At 48.5% G+C, this 21,183-nt stretch overlaps 2 long non-coding RNA genes across 2 annotated transcripts in view; one reads left to right on the top strand and one right to left on the bottom strand.

Annotated features, from left to right (window-relative positions):
* The window catches only part of LOC144122836 (uncharacterized), a 160,687-nt gene that overhangs the window by 113,426 nt on the left and 26,078 nt on the right, over positions 1–21,183 (top strand). Inside the window, exon 2 of the long non-coding RNA XR_013312911.1 lies at positions 3,457–3,495. This is a non-coding gene — a long non-coding RNA (uncharacterized LOC144122836). The remainder of the gene's footprint in view (positions 1–3,456; positions 3,496–21,183) is intronic.
* LOC144122835 (uncharacterized) lies at positions 12,547–14,054 on the bottom strand. The gene is made up of 3 exons (XR_013312910.1): positions 13,707–14,054; positions 12,724–12,884; positions 12,547–12,654 (listed from the first exon to the last, which is right to left on the bottom strand). It is a non-coding gene; the product is annotated as an uncharacterized LOC144122835 (long non-coding RNA).

Here is a 21,183-nt window from a genome sequence, read left to right as displayed (position 1 = left end):
TCTGTCTGTCTGTCTGTCTGTCTGTCTGTCCATCCGTGTGTCTTTCTGCCTGTCTCTCTAAAGCTGGTTTTGTGGCCGGCTGCTCACCTGCCCGCCGGGTGATGGGCAGCTTGGCCGCGTATAAGTATATATCTAGTATATACCCAGGAATCTGCTCACGATGTCAAGTGTCAGCTCATTCAAACAACCCAAGTTCCACCGATGGGACTGGAATAGAAAGGAATGGAAAGAAGGGCATGTCGTGGCGCACAGCCTGTCTCGAAGCCGGGCTCCATTGAATAGCGTGTCTCAGTCTTCGTGCTGAGGAAAGATGGAACTTGCAGTTTGGGAAAACGAAAACAAGCGGGTTTAATGGCACTTTGAAAAAACTTATCTACTTATGAAGGGAAAAGCAAACAGGCGCCTTGCCGCCAGGTCCCAGGGCGTCCTTTCTCAATCAGCGCACTTATTAAATCCCTTAAAGCCCCTTCATCAGGCGCTGGCCAATCCAACACGAGGCACATTTCTCCAAGATGGGAAAAGTTGCACAGCACTGTGGTCGTTGCAGAGTTGAGCCATGGGAACGGTCAAGGAGAAATCGCAAGTCCGCTGCTATTCTCTACAGTGGTGCAATAGTGGCTCCGTGCCTGTGTTAAAACACCTGTGATGCGTGGGGCGCCGCGGGCCTCAACAGCGGCGAGCTCTCTATGGTGTGGCCGGCTCCTGATGGACACGGCTAATTACTTGACGGCGCCGTTCCTTTTATTCCCGCGTCGTCTGTCCTTCGTCGGTCGCTGCCTTCAGGCGTCCTTTCCCGAGAAGCAGAATAAGGGAACCTCATCCTCAACGAGCGAAGTGTGAGAAAAATTCCGCGGCTCTTTCATGTAGTCGTCGGCCTCTTGCCGCCGTCCAAGTCTCAACTGCTGTCGCCGCCACAATGCCCACTCCGGTCGAGGGAATCTGCGCCTGAATCTACTACGGCTGCAGTGCTTCCCGTTTATAGCAGGCAGTGGCGCATCGCTTTACCACTGCACCCCTGCGCGAGGATTGGAAGAAATATTCCCAGAGATCTATAGATAGAGATAATGACCAGTTCCGCTTATATACACACTACCACTTTATCGCTGTCCGAATAACTGCCATCCGTGAACACTGGGTCTGAGAACCGGAAGTATTAGGCTAGCGCACCTAATTCGATTTTGGCGTAACTACGCAAAACGACGGTCCAGAGCTGTGCACGGGCTCGGGCCGGTCCGAAAGCCCGGACCAGGCCCGGGCCGCGGGCCGGGCTCGGGTCATTTGGAGATTCTCTCACTCGGGCTTGGGCCGGGCCCGGGCCAGGCTTTCTATGTCTCGGACTGGCCGGTCGGGCTCGTCGATTTCGACTGCGTACCTTATGCGAAAGTATGCTTGTTGTCTCGCATGTAGGTACAGGAGGAAGTGGAATGTATTTATTTCTCAAAAATGGAATCTACAGGGGCGAGAGAAAAGTACAATTAAACGCTAACAAAAGGCAAACGAAAGCTAACGGAGGCTCGGAATGCGTTTTTACCGACGCTGTGGAAAAGCCGCTGATCGTAGGCGCCTCCCGGTAAAAAGGCTGAGAAGGGAAGCGAACATAAGTCTGTGTACAGCGCACGCGGGATCGCCTTTGCCACACATACAAATTAGCCAAGCGACGGCGTATGGGGGGCTTTTCCAATGGGCAGTGGTGCTGCTTGAAGTCTGGTCGTTGACCGAAGTCGACAGGAAGCACAAGTCGTCACTGCCCTTGCTAGAAAGGCCACTGTTTTCTTTCAGCAGCACCTTAGAAACGGGTGAACTTTTTCAACTCGCCGCTGTCGGCACCCAAAAAAGGGGACGATCGGGTGTTTTGTGGCATTCTCAGGACGAGGCCTCGCAAAGCTCCGAAGACGCGCATCCGGAAGCACTTGCCTTATCTCTTGTTCGTCTTCCCGGTCGGAGCAAGTAGCTAGTTGCAAACTACCAGACTGCTGAACGAGACGAGCTGACCGATTACTTGGCCGCAGAATCGACACCGTGCTCAGAATCTGAACTAGTGCAGTTTTGGAAAAGCAAGGAAGCCACGTACCCACAACTTGCTCTTCTTGCTAAGAGGCTATTAGCCATTCCGGCCACCAATTCAAGCAGTGAACGAAACTTCAGCGCTGCCGGATTTATAATGCAGGAGCACCGCACTTGCCTTAACCCTTCATCAATGGACAACTTGTTGTTCATGCACAATAACTTAGAATAACAATTCTGTGCGCGCGCTGCATCTGTATATATTCACGATTTTGTCATATGGAATGCAAGAGTTCAACATTTTAAGGTCAATTAAATAAACTGATTTTCCTGATATTGTTTCTTTTTGTGTCGTCGTCGCTTTATTTCCTGTCGAGCCGGGCTTTAACACGACCTAAGGCCGAGCCGGGCCGGGCCGGGCGAACTCAGGCTTCTTTAGAGTCGGGCCGGGCCGGGCCGCCTTTAGTAGTGAAGGGCCCGGGCCGGGCGCGGGCTCAGAGTTGCGGCCCGTGCACAGCTCTTAAACGACCATCATTTTTTGTGATGTAGTTGCCCTCACTTAAAGCAACCGGCTGAAAGTTGCTTTCATATATTATCAAAAACTTTCCCTACACCCTCCTGCAGCTCACACATCATCCTGTAACATCAGCAACTTGTGGAAATAAGCAGACCAACGATGCGCGTCTATGCAATAATGGTGATGAGGGAAGCCAGATTGTCAACATCTGAGCACTATTATTTGTTTCAGGTGCAACAGACCCGAATGCCGCCATGCCCCTATTGTGGCGCTGCGGAGGGTAAAACATTATCAGTGGCTTAGCTCGGCTATGCCAGGATATACGTAGCGTGAGCTACGCTGAGCCGCTGAGCAGCAATTTCGCTCTCCTTCTTCATGGCTATACCACACTGGCAAACGCCCCGCTATATGTATACCCTCACTGATACCTCTGCGCATGCGCACAAAATGAGAGGCGCTATCAAGCGGCTCCGGCGCAGCGTGAGACTTGGCTACTGCACCACGGAGGCGCACAGCTGCGCACGCGCCGGCGCTAGTGCGTCTTCCGCGGCTATGACGCCACTCCTCTGGAATGCGCAGACCGGCGAGGCGCGCGCGGCGGCGACGGAGCGCGTGTAAGCTGTGCGCCGTGTGACGTCACTGCTACTCGCGCATGCGCAGCACGGCTGTCGAGGAGCCACGCGGAACTGCTCATCTTCGGCCAGTGTAGTTCACGCTACAAAATTGACAAGGAATTCGGCATGGGCGGCGTTGTGCTCGAAATCTTGAGCGCCCGCGTCCCGCATTTTGCCGGCGATGAATATTGCACTTATTGGTGTGACAATGCGTCGCAGCTCAGTGTCGCCGAGTCCCTCGCTGTAGAGCGCGGTAACCGTTTAACTATCGTGGAGCGCAGATAAGAAGACGAGTGACGCACGCAGGTTTTTGTTTTTCAGGTCAGTATGGCGACGACGGCAAAGAAAGGCAAAAGGAAGGTAAGTCGGCAAGCCGATACACCTGGAGAGGAGGATCCCCAGGGCAGCTCTTCTTAACCAACGAGCCTGCAAACCACAACGATCTCCTGGTGCCTGCTTTTTAGGTAGAACTGCGCACTAGCATTCTTTTAGGCTGCAGGTTTTAACAGCAGCAATTTCGTATGGGCTGCTGCACACCTGACGTGCGCAGCAGTAAAGGTCCAAGAAGAACTAAGTAACAGCCCATATCCTTCTGAGCAAACTGCGGGGTACACGTGTGGCCTGCAATATTTCGCATTCGTGCGGAGGCGCATCAGGTCGTAAAACTCCGACCAAAGTTTCATGGAAGCCGTCGCTGTGGTTTTCATGCTCGGCTGCTAAACCGAAAGACGCGGATTCGATACATAGCTACGGCGGTCGCATTTCAATGGAGGTGAAACGCTAGAGGCCCTTGTACTGTGCGAAGACAGTGCACATTAAAGAACCCAAGGTGGTTCGAAGCCCTCCACTACGGCATCCCTCATAGTCTCAGTCGCTCTGGGACAATCCTCAGAAACCAGTCTTACGGGGAGAGCAAAGGCGTTACTTCGTTCACGGTTCCAATCCTCGGAACTGTGGCAGTATACCAAAAGGAGTTGTAATCGTGTTTAGCGTGCACTGCCTACATAGCAGCTGCATCTTAGGTGTGCTCACCTATGGGTCAGAAACGTGGAGGCTAACGAAAAGGGTTCAGCTTAAGTTAAGGACAATGCAGCGAGTTATGGAAAGAAAAATGATAGGTGTAACGTTAAGGGACCGGAAGCGGGCAGAGTGGGTGAGAGAACAAACGCGTCTCAATGACATCCTAGTCGAAATCAAGAGGAAGAAATGGGCTTGGGCAGGGACGTAATGCGAAGGCGAGACAACTACTGGCCCTTAAAAGGACTGACTATGCAATGAATAAAAAGACACTTGTAAATGTTTTCAATGCTTAGAAATGATGCTAAGAAGCATTCACACCAAGTATGAGTCTTCAGAACTGAGCCGGTAATTTATTATGAATTTTGAAAAACCGTGTTTTTTACAATTCGCGGACCGATTGATATACTCGCAGTGACCGATTTTGAAACTAAAATCCGGAAAAAAGGTGTCACTATACCCATGACGTCACCAGGCCACCACACGCTGTCATTCGCTGGAGCCACAGCAGCCACGACGTCACGGGCACACTTCCGGCAGCCATGAAAATCGTCTGCTCGTGCCGCCGCGCGACCCTCTCGGGCAAGCGCGAGCCAGGGCATTGCCTTCGCGCATATGGTTTCAATTTTCCTCTGCCGCCTCCTGTCGGAAGTTCCGAGCCATTCGCAGTGACTCGCCGAGTCGCTACTGTCGTCGCTGGCGTTCAGCCGTTAAGCCCGGGATACATGGAGCGTTTTTGAGGCGATTTTCGCCTGACGGCGCCGATTTGACGCCCGGCGTCGAGAAAAACGCCCGCCGCCGCCGATCAGGACCGGCTAGATTTTGACGCGGCGCGCACGCGTTTGACGCTACCGGAAATGCCTGTCGGAGTCACTTCCGTCTGTTTTCGGCGGGAGCGCCAGCCGTCTCACCGTTCCTTGCCGTCCCTTGAACACTTCGTGCGCGTGCGCTGGTCACCACCATGGCTACGTCGGCGAAAGCATCACGCGTGGAGTTCAACGACAAACTTATAGGCGCGATACAGAAGCGTCCCATATTGTGGGACAGCACAAGGAAGGATTTCAAGGAGCAGAGGAAGAGGATGGCGGCGTGGGCCGAAGTGGCCACCGAAGTTGGATGTGACCCGGAAGGTATGGTTGCATTGCTACTAGTATTTCTAGCAAGACACAGTGCAATAACTTTGTTTTACAACCAGGTCAGATAAAAAGGGACGCGCGGTATATCCGCGCCGACTTGCTTAAATAACCAAGCACGTCAATGGAAGCCAAGATAAAATACTGGCATGCTTCTGCAATAAACAGCTGTCATTGATATTACAAAAGTACTATATTTAACTGTTTTATTTGATGGTAATGTGTGGTAGTAAACCGAGGTTAATCTGTGCAATTCTACTTGCAGACAATAATCTACAGGGGCGGTGGAAGAGTCTTCGTGATACATTCACGAAGAAGCACCGCGCGTGGAAGACTGGTGCGCCAAGTGGCTCGGGAGCTGCTGATGCACAGCACGTGAAGTGGCCCTATTTCCACATGATGATGTTTCTAAAAGATCAGGTGGATATTGGCAGGTATGTCCCCAATGCTTCGTGGGTTACTTTTTGAAATAACTTACTTGCAAAAGGAGCTGAAGAAAGCCTTAAGTAGCAACATAAGGATGCTGGGCAGGTAAATGCATATTCTCAGTAAGACCAAATGGCATATAAACTGTTGTACAGTAGATGTTGAAATTTCTGTCTTGTTATGCACACACATTTGTTGGGCCCACCACTAGGCTAATCAATTGCATTTGAATACGAGGCCTGTGCTTCCAAACAAGGAAATCAATAAAATATTCGAGAAACCAAATTGTGAAATGTAAACCGTGTGGTGTTCCGTGTCATCTGACGCTTAATTTTTCTTTCAGCACCTTCTCAAACAGCCATGTGCGGGACAGTGAAACTGCAGAGTCGGTCCTGGAATCGATCTACAGTGAAACAGAAGGTGCAAATTTACATTCCAGTTATGCTGCTATGCACCTGCAAACACTGTCGTTCACAAGTACCCACACTTGCAATATAATGAGCCAGCAGTGAAGTCTCTTAGATGTGAAAATAATTTATTTACTTCTGATGCTGAAACACTGCAAGGTGGTTTAGTTAAGAGCAGGAAGCGATCATTGTATGCACTGCATTCAACTTATGCTGAACACCATCTTGTCCTGTGTGGGCTCTGTTCTGAAATACATGCTTTCATTTGAAGAAGCAGCATGGGAAGTTTACAAATCATTTCTTTACGTTTCCACTCTTTAAAATGATCCAAAAACCTTTCTGAGTGCTTAAAATTTGCAATTCTTTTCTTTATTCAAGATGGAGCAGAACCTCCTGAAGATGGTGCTTTCTCTCCACTTGTGCCCTCAAGGAGTACCACCCCAGAGCCACACACACCAAACGGGAGCTCACAAGCCAGCACCGCTGCAAGTACCCTGGCAGCCCCTCGGTCTGGCAGAGGAAAGAAAAGGAAAGAGAGGTCTCGGTGGCAGGACGACATTGAAAAAGTTGACGCCTTGATAACTGAGGACAAGGACCAAGCGTCAGTCTATGGGCAGCTAGTTGCCCACAAGCTGCGTGCATGCCCGAAACATGCGAAACGGGACATGGAAATGGATTTGCTGCAATTCATAGCGAAATATACATTTCATGATAACCCTGAATAAATGCACATCAGATAGCTTTCTAAAAGACCTCGTATAGTGTCGTGTCCGGAAGTTGTTGTCAATGCAGCAAAAGACACGCGATAATTTCACACTGTTTATTTACTACTAAAGAGGGTGCGACCAGCGTCGACCGAGGCGGAAGCCGAACTGCCGCCGCCCGAAGGACAGAGGGGACGGCGCGGCGTCCACACGAGGGAGTGGCTTCCCGACGGCGCGCGAAGAGGGGCAAGTGGCCGTTAGAATGGAACACTGGTGACACAGAACAGAACGAAAGAAGGGGACACAACACTTCCTTCCCCCTTTAGAAAGTTGCCTGGTAGCATGCAGGGGGTCTGCGCGGACGCGTGGAGGCGCGCTGGCTTTGTGCGCTCGGGGGAGAAGCACTTGTAGGTTGGCTGTTAGTCGCTGTGTCTTCTAGGTCTGCCCTGGGCGAAGTCTTTTCCTCCGGGGAGAGGTGCCAGGCTATGTGGTTAGACGGTGCTCGTGTTTTCTCGGATGCCAGACTGCTGTCAGCAGGCGTCGTAAATCAACGCAGCTGGTTGAGGTGTCGGCGTGCTACTGTTCCATGTATGTTGACGAGCCAAGAGCGCAGGCCTATGCGTTTGACAATCGTAGTTTCCTCCCAGCGTGGCTTTTTGAGAAACTGCCGGGCGAGGACGCGCTGCCCCTCATGAAGCGTTCCGCAGCGCGGAATTGGTTTTTCTTCCCGGAACGTCTCCGCTTTGGGCTCGGGGAGGATGGCTGTGAGCTGGGTTCGCATTTCGCGTTCAAACATCATTTTCGCTGGGGTCTGGCCCGTTGTGCTCTGAACCGTCGTGTGCTGCTTGAAGAGAAAGCGTGCAAGGCGGCGCTGCAGCGACCCTGTATTATCTCTTTCAAGGGCGCGTTTTAGCTCGGCCACGTAGCGCTCGGCTTGTCCGTTTGTTGCTGGGTGGTAGGGGGCTGATGTGACTGATGAGATCCCGTTGTCACGATAAAACTTGAGAATCTCCGCAGACACAAGCGGTGTTCCGTTGTCCGACACTACCTTGCGAGGCAGGCCGAACGTTGTGAACAGTGATCGCAGGTTGTCAATAACTGCTGCCGAAGTCGTCTGTTTCATTTCTCTTATCTCAAGCCACTTGGTGTAGGCATCTACGACCACGAGGAAGATGCAGCCCTCAATTGGTCCTGCAAAATCAATGTGCAAGGTGTGCCAGGGTGTGTCTGGTTTTTCCCATTCTGGGAGAGGAGCTTTAGGCGGGGCGCTGCGGCTGCTCTGGCAAGGCTTGCAATCTCGGACCACTGTTTCGATGTCGTGGTCAATGCCAGGCCGCCACATGTAGCTTCGGGCACACTTTTTCATCGCAACGATGCCGCTATGTCCAGCGTGGATGAGAGACATGGCTTGTGCGCGTAGTTCTCTCGGAATCACAACTCGAGACCCAAAAATGAAGCGGCCGCGATGGGTGCTCAACTCTGTAGCTCGCCTGCGGTAAGCGGTCTTCGGTAGGGTGGATGTCTGCTGCATCAATTCGGTGTCCCAGAAATTGCACTTCTGGCACCGCAAAATAGCATTTCGATTTGCTTATGCGCAAATTTGCGCTTGCTATCCTTTGAAAAACAAGCTCTAGGCGCGCTGCATGCTCTTCAATGGAAGCGCCACTGATGATGACATCGTCAAGGTAGACGCAAACTCCTGTGATCCCTTGAAGCACTGTCTCCATGAACTTTTGAAATATGGCCGGGGCTGCAGCTACGCCGAAAGGCAGTCGCTTGACTTTGTACAAGCCTTTCAGTGTATTAATTGTCAGTAATTCTGCCGTTGATACGCTCACCTTCAGCTGCTGATACGCCTGGGTGAGGTCCAATGTGCTGAAGACTCTTGCGCCACGTAATATACTAAACACTTCCTCAGGTGTCGGTAGCGGGTAAGAGGATGCTTTAGTCGCAAGGTTGACGGTGCTCCAGTAGTCTCCGCAGAGGCATATCGTTCCGTTCTTGCGAACTACCACAAGTGGTGTGGCCCATTGTGAATGTTGCGTCGGCTCGATGACACCTTGCTGCTCCAGCTTGTCTAACTCCTTTTCAACTGTAGTTCGGAGAGCAAACGGCACCGGCCTGGCCTTCAAAAACTTTGGTTGCGCATTGCCCAACAACTCCAGTGTGACTGGGGGCCCTTCGTTTCCTGGAATTTCTTCCGCGAATACTATTTCGTATTTCACTTGCAGTTGCTGAACCACATCCTGGCTCGGCGTCTGGTTTATGCCGCATATGGTCACGCCTAATGAAGCAAACCAGTTTCTACCTAGGAGGCTTGATCCTGAGCCCTTCACAACAAGCAGAGGTAGCGTATGGGTCTTGCCGTTGTAATTAACCCGCACGTTGGCAGAGCCCAATAGCGGCAGGTTTTGTCCTGACCACGTTCGCAGGTGCGTGTCGTCTTGTTGCAAGGTTGGTGCGTCAGATGGCCACGAAGTTCGGAATGTGTCCTCACTGATCAGAGTACAGGCTGCGCCGGAGTCCACCTCGAACTTAATCAGTTGATAATGTACGCTTACTTCGGTAAAAATCTTCGGTCGCGTGCCGAGTTTCATGGTGTTCACGTCGTACAACACAGATGGTGCTGCTGCTGTTGTTGTTCCATGGACATCAGATGGCGGCGTATTCTCTGAGGCGTCGACGCTGTGATTAGGCTGGGAAGGCGACTTTATCTTGACAAGCTTCCGTTTCTTAATGCAAGCTCTCTCGATATGCCCTCGCTTGTGGCAAAAATTACACGTGGCTGACTGGAATCGGCATTCCTGGGGGTTGTGTTGGTCGTCACACCGCCACCAGCGTTGTGCTTTCTTTACCAATTTCGCAGCAACAGAAGTTTTGCGTACCTGGTTGCTTGTTTGGTGTACCGGCTCGGTGTTCCGGCGAATCTCTCTCTGCTGGTGACCGGCGCTCTCCGCTCGTACGGTGATGTCGTAAGCTTTGTTGAACGTGAGATCCTTCTCAGCGAACATGCGCTGCTGCAGTGACTCGTCACGCAGTCCGCTCACAAATCTGTCACGTAACATCACGTCCAAGGGAAGCATGGTGGGGTTAGCAGAAGAAGCTGCGTCTCTTTCCTGCCCGGTAGCTGTTGTGATCAGCGTCCCAAAATTGCAGTGGGCAGCCAGCCTCTTGAGCGCTGCTATGTAGGCGCTCACAGTTTCTCCTTCCAGTTGATCTCTTCGTTGGAAGCGAGCCCGGCTGTAGACCTCGGATGGCCTTGGGTCGTAGTGCTTTTGCAGTGCTGCTATGATGTCGTCGTAAGACACTGCCGCTGGTGTGCTTGGCTGAATAAGGGCGCAGACAGTGTCGTAGGTCTGCTCCCCGCACAGCGTCAGCAGGTTGGCCCTCTTCAAGGCTGGGTCTGTGATGTTGTTAGCTTCAAAGTAGAACTGGAGGCGTCCAACCCACGATGAGCCGTTGAATTCTTGTATTTGGTTGGGAAACCCTCGCGTAGCCATGGCTTGCCAATAGCGTTGCGTAGCGCGGGTCGAATCCACTTTCTCGTCGCCACTGTCATGTCCGGAAGTTGTTGTCAATGCAGCAAAAGACACGCGATAATTTCACACTATTTACTACTAAAGAGGGTGCGACCAGCGTCGACCGAGGCGGAAGCCGAACTGCTGCCCGAAGGACAGAGGGGACGGCGCGGCGTCCACACGAGGGAGTGGCTTCCCAGAACAAGAGGGCGCGGGGGCCCGCCGTGGGGGGCATCTTGCGACGGCGCGCGAAGAGGGGCAAGTGGCCGTTAGAATGGAACACTGGTGACACAGAACAGAACGAAAGAAGGGGACACAGCACAGGGGACACAACATATAGTGACAATGGGTGCTTTAAATCCACTATGGATTCTGTGGCACTGCAAGTCCAGTGTGAGCCCACTGCCACGCAACGGCACCTTCATTAAAAAAGTACTGGGCGAAAAGATTTCTTGTGTCCGCAGCACTTGCTCTGTAGTTTCTGGACTGCGTTGTTTCAAGGTCAAGCAGGCTACTTGACACAGCATCACTTCTCCACTGGCCTGGGACAATATTCCCATAATCATCCTCGGAATCCACATAGCCTGGTGGACAGTAGGTTGTTTCCCGGGCAGAAGAGATGAAGTTATGGAGAGCGCAGCAAGCCAGGACAGCAAAGGTTGCATTTTGGGGTAGAAGGTTCATGGGCCCAAGCAAGATTCTCCAGCGAGCTGTCAAAATGCCAAAGGCATTTTCCACGATGCGCCTGCACATTTTGTAAAAACATGATTATTTGTAGCTGTGCTTTAGCATTACACAAGTTATTTTACTTGAAAGAAGTTTCTCTGAGTGCATTTCATCTATTAGTAATTGAAAGAATATCACATGAGAGAAATTTGCTAAATCTTGTTTCAAAGGTGCATACACACCAAACTTTAGTGCTTTATTCACTGCTTCATTGCCTTAATTCACCATAAGACTACATAATGCTGCCTCAAAAGAAAGTGTGACAATGAATGAAAAAAACGGGGACCATATTGCAGTTTTCTTGTGCCTCATGCGCCCTGTGTATAACTGTAGTATCGAAGCCACCATTTGGCTATTTATGCCGGAACAGCGTGACTAAAGGAATTCATTTTTAAACTATGCATTGGTCGTAGACAAATACAATGTGGTGATTTATGTTTATAATGCCTCATGAATCATTACAAAGAAGAAAACACACTATCAAGAAAAGGTGTTTAAAGCTTAGTTTTTTACAGGCCGGAACGAGAAGTATGTACTGCAGAAAACAATTTTCTCTTGCTTCCTTGTCACCCAATCACAGCATAAGATACTGTACTGAGCCATCGCTGGGCATGAAAAGCAGTGCAAGAACACTTGAGTTCGTTCTTTTTTTTCCAACAACACAAATAAAAAAAATGCCATATTTTTACAATGGCATTCAATACCTTGCTCTGCTCAGCCGGTAGTTGAACACCCTCTGGATTGGCAGCATGCCTTTGCCCGGGAATGGACGCAAAAAATCTGTCCTCAATTGGAATGCTTCGTCCCCGACAAAAACATGCGGCGCAACCTTCTGGCTTTTTGGAAGGCGTGCTGCTGCTGGTAGGGCCACGACGCCATCATTGAGCTTCTTTCCAAATGTGCACGATTTGAAGACTCCGCCGTCACTGTGTCGGCCTGGTGCACCGACATCTACCATCATGAACTTGTACTTTGCATCCACGATGGCCATCAACACAATAGAGAATGTCCCCTAATAAAAGGAGAACATTAGACATGCATGAGCACCCCTTGTATATGTATGACATCTGGTTCAGCTTATGGAGTGAACAGTACCTTATAGTTGAAAAATCTGCTTCCAGAATTTCGTGGTGCAGTAATCTGGACGTGCTTTCCGTCTACTGCTCCTACACAATGAGGAAAGTTCCAACGCCTGCTGAATTCTTGTGTAGATTCCTCCCATTGTGCAGACCCTGGCTCCTAAATGAAAAAAAAAGAGCAAACCTGAATATTTGGGCGGATGGTTTGGAAGTGAGAGATGCTAAAAATGGTCTTGCTTTCTGAATTAGTTCATTTAAGCCACTACAATGCTCTACACTTTTGCCCTTTTGGCTCTTTCATGCAAATTTAAGATTGCTACATCGCCTATTAAAGTTCCACAACCAGAGTCAGGAACAGAATTAGGCAAGAAATACTTACAGGCAGGTAGAGCGGCTCCAAGTGCTTCCAGATAACTCTGCAGGCATTGTGAATCACAAGCCGACATGTTGCTGGTGCAACTCGAAATGTCAGTGCTATCTGCTTGATTGCCATTCCCGAGGATAGGTACCTGTGTACGATAAGAAAGTAGTTGAAAAGTTGTGTGACAGCGTCACTGCAGTCACAAGTGCTACAGTACCTGAGGGTTATAGCAAGTCTCTCTTCAGAGCAAAGAGGCTCCCGGCAAACAAAATTCCTCCTCAGGTCACTGCGGACAATGCTGTGCAGTTCGGCAAATTGCTTCGGACTCATCCGATAGTATCGGAAGAACATGTCTTCATCTGTCTTCATGACTTGAAACTGCAATGACAACAGTGAAACAAAAATTGCCAACTGACACCAAATATTTACCCCACCCTTCATCATTACACAAATGGTAGGTGACGTACAGAGATGTGGAGCTTATTTTGTGATTAATAATATTGGAGTGGGCATTTTTCTAGCGACGCGGACCACAGTTTACATCGTCCTGTTTTATAAAGTCACACCGCCAGCCTCTCTACCAAGCACTGTTTCTTAACAGCGTGTGTTGACATTAACGCAAAATCGGGAGTGGTACACACCAAGCGTAACAAAGTGACTTCCGAGTGCATTCTGAGCTCTCGGATGCGAATCTTAATCAATGCGAAAACGCCGCAGGTGCTGAAGCAAAACTGGTCAAGGGTACGTTGGCCTACGCTGCCGACGCGGCAACCGGTTTCTCAGGCATATGCGGAAAAGCAACGCTAGAGAATGCAGCCGCTTACAACGACACACCACGGAGTTCCTGGATTCATCGCAATTAATACAGCTCGTATGAAGCCATTCGTGCACTTTCAAAAGTGATAAATACATAACGTGGGTGGCATTCAGCTGGCATCTTAAGCATGGAAAAAAAAAGGAAAATATGCTAGTTATGAATTACGACCTCCGACTGGCACAAAATTTGATTATGGCAAGCACAAGCCGCAAAACATTCAGCTGGGCGAGTTGCTACAGATACATCATGTAAAACATAGCAAAAAAATGACAAACACAAGAAAAAGGAAGGAAGCAGGTAAGACAAAACGAAGAGTTGGGGGTAGTTAAAGTTCCCGAACGCACAACAGGAGATCCATCGCTACAGACCGACAAGTTACTTACCGCGGTGTGGTATTCACCCTCCTCCTTTCTGACTTGCCAGATGGGGTGCACCCAGAATTTCCTCTTTCTTTTCTTCTTTTCTTCTAGGTCCCTCATCTTCATCAGCAATAATCTTTTCTTTAACAACAAAAGACGCCGATGTACCCCCATGGACACTGGGTTTGGTCTCAAGAATAGAAGCGGCGCGTTCTCCCTCGCAGTAACGCTTCCTGCTTGCCGTCCGCGCGAAGTAAATGAAAACTCTGTTTAAAATTAGTTTTCAGCAACGAGAGCCACAAGCAATGTACAGAGCGAAGCTCAGATAGAACTCTGCGCAATCCGCAACGGTCCACCGTTTCAGTCGCACAAGGTCGCCAGACGAAACATTTCCGGCCAACTCCCTCCGCTGAACTTCCACAAAAATATCGATACAATACTAAACATACCTGGTAATGTGTATAGACATATTAGTAGGGCATTTATTGCATAATTTATTAATTATAACACAAGAAAACAACATATAAGCATTGTTTGTTCATTTAGTTGTAGCCAAAACATTTTTGCCTTGTCTGGCCACACTGCGGCGGCGTTCGCCGCTCGTACGCCTCATGTAGCCTGGCCGGCGTCCCGCCAGCGCGTTTTTTTTTTCGCGTGCGATAATCGCAGGAGAAAAACGCCCCATGTAGCCCCCGCTTTACGGCGTGAACGCAAAGGGCTCGATGCTCATCGCGGCCGTAAGAGCGAGCCGTCGTGCCTCGAGGTCCTGGTCCATTACTGCTAATTACAACAGACGACAAGCAAAGAAACCCGACGCACGCCCCAATCACGCCGCCGACGCTGCTGCTGGGGTGCTAGGAGCGACAACCGGAAGTTGCAAAAGTAACGTCAGCGGAGACGTGTTCATGGGCGGGGCCCCGTCCCAGACCTGTGTTCTTTATTTTTGTCCGGTGCCCCGTTCGTACGAGATGAGGAGGGAGAGGAGGAGCGTAATTTTTAATCGTCTGTATCTTCGTTGTTCTTGATGTTAGCTTAAAAATTCTTGCGTTGCGGTGACGAGTGATGAAATGCCTATCTCTCGTCGGCTTTACGTAATCTCAATTAATTTATTGCATAGTCTCGTTAAGGGTAACGGAGTGGATTCCAAGAGAAGGCAAGCGTAGCAGCGGACGGGAAAAAAGTAAGGTGGGAGGATATGATCGAAAGTTTTCGGGGATACGGCGGCCGCAGCTGGTGAAAGACTGGGTGAATTGGAGAGGAATTTCAGTGCCTTTGCCCTAACAGTGGACCTCTCAGGCTGTTGATGATGGTGACGCGCAGGAAACCCAGATGAAGACGAAGGGGAAGCACTGGGAATGCAGCAGTCGCATTTAGCGTCGCCGGTGTGTGCGTCGGAAAATGTTGCGCTGTGCACGAAAGTGAGATGTCAAGAGCCAAACGGAAAGAACTTATCGCGTTCATTTTCACTTTAAAAATTAAAGAATTCCTCTTTCTGCCTACATATTTTTTCTTGGGTTATATTATTTTTATTTTATATTTGTTTTACTTTATTACTCTTCACCTATACTGCCATCATCGCTGTCATCTATTATCATTACGATAGCTGTCATCATCGCTATCAACTACTGTCACTATCGCTAGCATCATCACTGTCATCACACTATCACCTTCTATCTCGAGAACCATCACTATCAGTAGCTATCACTTTCATTATCAATACCATCTCTGCCACTCACTACCTGTCACTATCAATAGCCATCATTGTCACTATATTTCATTATCTTTTACTATCTGTTCACTAAATATTACTATTATGATTACATATATGTTGTTTATCAACTCTTACTTATTTATGTTATATTTTTATATTTTATTCTTTTATATTTTATATTTTTATACAATTTTTATATTTTATATATATATATATTTATATATTTTATATTTTTATATAACTTTTATATTTTATTCTAACTACCATACAACTTATGATTGACAGTTCGTGCGGACGCTTTTGCGAACAACTTCTGTCCACAACTCCCGTCCACGGCACTCGCGAGCCCAAGAAAGGCTTATGCCTTGAAACATTTGAAATTTCATGTCCGAGGTATTCCAGGTGGCGGACCCCATAGTAAATTGATACAGTAACCCAACTGGTGATTGGTTGATCACAACGTCATTAGTATATCTAATTGTGACTGATTGGGGCGGTCACTGATTTTGTGACATAATTAACCAGTCACGTGACTATTTTATCGCTTATAACTGTCTAATTAATGAGGTCATCTTAAAACGAATTAGATACTTGGAATCCTCTAGATGAATAGAAAATGTTAGACACCAGTATGAACTAATGAAGTTAATAGTTAGCTAAGGTTAGGAATAAAGGTAATCGCCTATAAATAAGCAGCAGATGACGTCATGATCTAACTAATGGCATATTCCTAATGGGCACGATTAGTAAAACATGTTAGTCACCAATGTCACCTATTTAGGTTGATATTTAGTTACGGTTAGGCTTAACATGGCAGCTGTGACGTCAGCACTCGGAAGCTCAGACTTCCATACCTCATGGCGACCGGGCGCCTACCACTTGCGGTAAGGAAAAATGGCCCTGCAAAGAGTCGAAAAACTTTTTCGGCCCAAATTGGTCAGAAATACCCGACCTGAAGGCGGTAGGCGCCCGCTCGTCGTGAGGTACGCAAAAGTAGCCTAATCACGTGGTATTACATCGCATGGACGATAGGTTGCGCTACCGAACAGCTAGCGCTCGTTACCTCAACTTCTTCCAGACGGTGGCGGCATATTTTTTTCTTAACCGATACTTAGTGATTTGCCCCCAACTGCTGTCCAGATATTTGCTCTGCAGAGCGATGTCTAGGGGTGGCGCCTGGTTCGTGATAGCGCATGTCTGATGCTCAGATGACACTGACACTCAGAGATGCGAAATCTCCAACCAGGCGGTGCCGTTAGACGTCGCTCTCCGCGCTGCGGAGCACAAACGGCACAGAGCTCGAGCGCTCTAGACACGTCTGTGGACGACTGTCAGTTTTCTTGTTATTTAGACTCATAGTACACTCCGCACACCATCGGTCAATAACCGTCAGAGAATATTTGAGAACAGCATAATGAGACGTTTCCCTTATCTGATTCGACATAATGCAATTGTCCGCAAATAACTTTATGGGTACATAATGGAGGAAAACATCAAGCAAATCATTACAACTGAGAGGACATAGTAGTAGCGCTAAAAAACGGGGACGACAGGATAGAAGAAGGCAACAAAGGCGCTAGACATCAACTGACTTTATTCTCTGAAATTCAACGCATTTATAGGCGACAATCAGGTGCCAAGAAAATCAACAATGAAATCGCTTGCGTCACGGAACTTCCCGATGCAGGAACCTCAATACTTGGCTTCAGAGATAAACATTTGGTTTGCTCACGCACGATTGCCTTTCCACGCGTGTAAGAAAGGCTTCCAATACCTCCCGGTCCTTCTGGTCTGCATTTACATATATGACACGGGTCTGCTCAAAAAATGGGGTGCAAGTTTTTTCACTATGTTTATATGATTTCCAGTGTGCCGCCAAGTGTCCAGGGCCTGATATAGTGCTACTACTATGTCCTCTAGATCTAAACACAAACTAGCCCAGCTTTCTTCCTTAAATCGTTACTATGCAAACAAACAGCAGAGGACCAGTACACTTCCTTGCGACACACCAGAAGTGCCTCCCGGGGATTAAGAGACCCCATCGCCGCTACAGACAAACTCACGTTCTCTAAATATTCTTAAGTCCATTCAACTCTATCCTGGGGAGACCGATGCGCTCTATATTATCAATGAATGAATGAGCTGTTCATCTAGAAAGGGAGGCTGAGGGCCGTCTGTTGGAAAATAGGGTTATAAATGTCTTGTGTGGCACCGTATCGCAGGCATTGGCAGTCTGAGAACTATTTTTCTACTTGTTCTTAATTGTCAAGAATACATGATAACTGACAAAAGGTAGTCGCCACTTTTGTAACTGTTCACATTCCTTTTCGGCCTTCATACTAGAACGGGGATAGTATGTCTTTATAAGTGAGAAAATTCCTGATCACACCTGCCAGTAAGTGCACTGAAAATTGTCAATGGCTGCGAATGATTGATGGAAGCTAGTATTTAGATCGCCTGATTTTTGAATAGGCACCATTCGTCCTACTTTTCAGTCAGAGGGTAGGTGACTTCACCGTAAGGAGACGTGAAACATATTGGCTTAAATTCAGCTATCTGTAAAGCATAGCGTCATCAAAAAATGTTTGGAATGTCGTCAGCTCCGCACTATTTCTTAAAATTATGTTGAAGAAGCAATGATAACTCACTCTCAGCTGAGAATAAATAATATTTCTACGATTAACGCATTTTTCCGTGCACCTGAGGATGGGTTTCACAGGTAATACACTTTAGATGAAACGATTAAAGGAATCCGCAATTTTCCGGCCATCAAGTAAGATTTATTTTACATTTATTTTTTCCACAAAAATTAGAGAAAACACTTAGGCCCCACCTTAAAGGTGTGTAGCGAAAGCGTAGTGGGTTAGGCTTTCTATTATGAGCCTACAACATTGTCAATGCCAACTCCACTGAGCCCCCGTGAACACCGGCGGCCTGTTGCTCCAGTGCGGCTTTTCTGCTACATTGTCAACGCCAACGCATGTAGTGCACATCTCCTCCTCTCTCTCACCACCTCACGTACCTAAAAGCGCGATTGAGTTGTCCTCTGACCCAGGGAGCCAGTTATGTAGCTTTCCGTTCCTCAAACGACAAATTACCACGAAATAAACTTTTTACGCAGCCCCCTATTACAGGTCCCGGTTAGAATCACTGTCGCAAGATAGGTAACAGCTTCAATAGTAACTTTATGCTGCGCGAAACGCTGAGTCGTGTGACACCATTCGGAACACTCTGCTGCAAACGGTTGGCATGACACAATTTTTTTTTTCCGCAGCCCCCGATTAGTTCCGACTCGCGGTGCTGACTGCGCCGACGGCTTTCCGACCGAATGAGCTGCATACGTAGTCGCGTAATACTGCACGCAGCGCAGCAGCCAAAGCAGGAGAGGTTACAGGAGGAGCGTCTTTGCAGAGTGATCGAACGTAGCAATATCAGCGCATTCAACAACAAATAACGACAGACAGTTCCATAGCTCAATTATATGTGGGAAAAAAATCTAGAAAGAAGTAGAACGTGTTTTCGGGCTAGTTGGTGCAATACTTCAGACACAGTGTGCTACAGTTTGTCACATGCTGTGCCTTTTCGTTGCGCCACCCACCATGCTGGGATTGCATTCTTTTTCCTCAAATATATGCTGTGTTCATTGAATAAAATCAGTTGTCAGTTTGCGCTCGTCCCGTACCCTGTCTTGAGTGTGTGCATTTCGCGCAACTACCATGTCTGAAGAAAAATGTTTGGAAGAGTTTGGTCCTTGCCAAAAACGGGAGTACGATTTATGAAATTTCTGAGGCCTGACGCTCTTTTCGGGGAGGGGGAACAAGTCTTTATTTTTTGGCAAGCCTATTTTTTTTTGGTGGTAGATTAAATACAGGACATTTAGATTTGCAGCAGCTCGTCGTGCTTGGAGCGCCTCCAGCCCAAGCCGCGTCAGCATGTTAGATGCCGATGACTTTGGCCTGTAGTCTTAAAAGATAAGCCTAGCTGCAAGTCGCTGAATACACTCCAGCATGGCAATATCTTTGGCATAACACGTTTTTCACACGATTGCTGCATGCTCGGGGAGCGGGCGAACCAATCTGGGATAAGCCTCGACCCAAACGATGAAAGAAATTGAAAAATTGGTTGGTTTCTGATGAAAGGAAATGGCACAGTAATTGTCTCACATATGTCTGTGGACAGCGGAACCACGGCATAAGGGAAGGGAGGAAGGTGTAAGTGAAAGAGTAAAGGAAGAAAGAGGCGCCGTAGTGGAGGGCTCCGGAATAATTTCGACCACCTGGGGGACTTTCACGTGCACTGACATCGCACAGCACATGGGCTCATTTTGCGTTTCGCCTCCACCGAAACGTGGTCGGTTTCGAACCCAGCTACTCCGGCTCAGTAGACGAGCGCCTTAACTACTGAACCATCGTGGCGGGTGCGATGAATGAGGCATGCGCTAGTTTTCTGCGCAGTAAACGTAACTTACTATAAGCATTCATGCATACGGTCTGGATGTGTACTTGAAAATTAATCCTGGTGGTCCACGTCCACATTTTCCCAATATTCAAGCACACACACACACAACGCACGCGCGCGCGCGCACGCATACTCGCACACAGACATCCCCATTTTTCCGCCGCCGCGGTGGCTGAGTGGTTATGGTGCTCGGCTGCTGACCCGAAAGACGCGGGCTCGATCCCGGCTGCGAAGGCGGAATTTCGATATAGGCGAAATTCTAGAGGCCCGTGTACTGTGCGATGTCAGTGCACGTGAAAAAAACCCAGGTGGTCGAAATTTCCGGAGCCCTTCTCTACGTCGTCCCTCATAGCCTGAGTCGCTTTGGGACGTTAAACCCCACAAAATCAAACATTTTTCCGAATATTGTTTCGTGATGGAAACCCGAAGAAGACAGGGCTGTATGATAGATGGCACGCGGTGAGCATAGCGGAACATATCACTGATGAGGCGCAGGCAAACCTGCTCTTTGCCCTCACCAGAAAGTGCACATCCTTGTTGCATAGGCGCATTTCCAACATGCTTAGCCATTTCCCTTGCTCTTTTGTTATCATATCAGTTAGTGGCCCCTTTAATGCTTAGGACATAATGGCAGGTGTTCAGTCTGTGGTATGAAAACTGTAAACATTAATTCCTGCTTCTCATTGAGTACCTTTCTGCGCAGCTGTTGAAATTAGAGTGCTGGGAGCATTTTTGATTGTATTCAATCTGAAATAAAGCCCAAGAATGCCTCTTTATCTTTTTGCAGAGCTAGGCAGCCATGCTTGAGTTACGACTATCTGCTTCTAGTTGTTTCTCGGGAATATGCCCGAAGTATGTATATGCACTGCCCTGGCTTTTGGAATTGTTAATACTTGACGGTCACGTCTAACACGTCATCACTCGAAGTGCCTTGCAATGATCCTCATTTTTCAACACGCCTTTATTGGAAAGCGGGCTGAAAATCTGTTTGGATATGGTTTGGCCATGCATGAAAAACATGTCAGATTTATGCCCTATACGCACTCAGGGAAGAGAGTCGAACAGCCAAAGGATAACAGGTTACAGTACAGCTCGGAGAGCTCACGAAATAGAGGTACAAAACAATTGTGTGCTTGCAACCACAGCAGTGGCCAGTGGTTTGAGCATCCGCTTCGTGCGCAGGATGTGCAAGGTTCACTGTCCAATGCTGCCAAACAGTGACCACTGGGTATAAGCTTTTGTGTTTGAATTGCTCAGAAGAATGGGTTTCTTTCCCCACCTCCAGCAGACCACACTTCAGCCATGGTGTTCCTTGCGCTATAAATAAAAACA

Source organism: Amblyomma americanum, chromosome 3 (assembly GCF_052857255.1).
Source record: "Amblyomma americanum isolate KBUSLIRL-KWMA chromosome 3, ASM5285725v1, whole genome shotgun sequence".
Classification (NCBI taxonomy): Eukaryota; Metazoa; Arthropoda; class Arachnida; order Ixodida; family Ixodidae; genus Amblyomma; species Amblyomma americanum.
This window is presented reverse-complemented; position numbering and strand designations above follow the sequence as displayed.